The following is a 2,016-nucleotide window of genomic DNA, read 5'->3' on the forward strand; positions in this document are numbered from 1 at the left end:
TATTTATTTATTTTTATGTGGTGCTGAGGATTGAACCCAGCATCTTGCACATGCAAGGCAAGCATTTTACCCCTGAGCCACAATCCCAGCCCCACACACATTGTTTTTTTAAGTTAGAGCATTACACATAGTAGTTGGGTTCATTCTGACAAAGTCATACATGCAAGGAATTTGATTTCAATCCTTATCTCCCACTCCCTTCCTTCTTCCCCCTATTCTCCTTCCTCTACTCTCTCTCTCTCTTTGGCTCTTTTATTTATTTTTGATTGATATTTTCTACATGTAAAGGTGGATTTTCTTTTGGCACATTTATGTATGCATGTAATGTGATTTTGATAAAGATTCATTCCAAATTTGCTCCCCTTTCTCATACTTCCTCCTTCCTTTCTCCACCTCCTACTCTACTGATCTTCCCTATATATTTGATATCCAATCTGTGACACAGCCTTCTTTCCCTTATTTTACTTTAGCTTCCACATATGAAAGAATCACTCAACACTAGGTTTGGAGTCTAACTTATTTCCCTTAGCATGATGGTTTCCATTTCCATCCATTTACCTGCTAATGCCACTATTTCATCTTTATGTACACACAATTTTATACATTTTGAACTATGGATTTGACTAAGTCACATAATAAATTAATTACATTTCTTTCACAAAGAAACATGCTTTAATTTATTTGGTAAAGAACTGGAAGAGAGATGAAAGAACAAAAAGTTGGAAAGGACCTGGATGGGAGAAACTGGCTGAGGGGAAACTGACTTTGCTCAGACAGGAAAAAGGTCAGGTAGGGTTGGTGCACACCCTTCCACAGTGGCGTCATTGAGCATTCTCACTTTCCTGGGCATGATCTGGTACATAGGAGTTCTGGATCTGTGGAGGGGGAAACAAATCTATCTAAACCATTGTTCAGCCACAGCCTGTGTTCATTATTTGAAATACTGGATGACCCACAATGTCAGCTCCCCTCTCCTACTCCTCCAAATCCCTCAGGTTTTCTGGTTTGACAGCTATTCCTTTTTTTAAATTTTCTTTCTTCTTTCTTTCTTTCTCTCTTTCTTCCTTTCTTCTCTCTCTCTCTCTCTCTCTTTCTCACTTTCTTTTAGTTCTGATGGACACAGCACCTTTTATTAAATTTATTTTTACGTGGTGTTGAGGATCGAACCCAGCGCCTCATACGTGTATGGCAAGTGCTCTGCCACCGAGCCACAATCCCAGCCCTTGACTGCTATTCTCGAACATGGTTTGAACAAACTGTCAAGCACGCCAAGAGGATTTAACCTAGTCATTACTTAGAGATTTAATGTGAACAAAGACGTGGCATGAAACCCAACAGGTTTATTGTCTCTATAAAAGGATCGTTAAGGTCGAGTGTATTACCGTGTTCAGTGCTAAGTGTACAGCACTCACCGAGCCCTGGTCACTTTACTGGACAAGTCGAAGGCAAGGAACGAAAAAAGGTTTACCAGCAGTAGTCAGTGGTCAATTTGTTTAACCTCTCTACGCCTGGAAAACACTACCAGTCCACTTTGAGCCACTTGGATGCAGGTGCTCCTTCTTAAGGGCCAGGAAGTCCCGGCAGAGAGCGCACCTCTGGCACCTCACCAGCAGCGAACAAAGTCCTTCCTGCAGCTCGCGGGGATCCGGGCGTCCAAGCGGGATCCCGGACGCGAAGACAGGAGCTTCCTCTTAAGGCCACAGTGTCTGGAGTGCTAAGGGGACAGCTACGAGCCGAGCAGGGTCCACCTAGGGCGCCCGGGATCGGACCGCACCCGTAGGGGGTCTTGGGGGCCTCTGGCTCCAGCCCAAGTAGTGAGGGACGAAGCGGACAGACGCGGGACGTCTCGAGTGTGGGAGTGGACGCCAGGGTACGTAGGGACTGAGAGGCTGGTTGAACCTCGCAGGCCCGGAGCGGTGGGCGGTGAAGACCAAGAGTCCCTCCCGATCCAGCCGCTTCCGGCGCCCCCGGACACGCCCCTCGCCGGCTCTGCCACATCCTCTGGTGACGTCAGCC

The sequence above is a fragment of the Marmota marmota genome, unplaced genomic scaffold (assembly GCF_001458135.2).
Source record: "Marmota marmota marmota unplaced genomic scaffold, marMar, whole genome shotgun sequence".
NCBI lineage: Eukaryota > Metazoa > Chordata > Mammalia > Rodentia > Sciuridae > Marmota > Marmota marmota.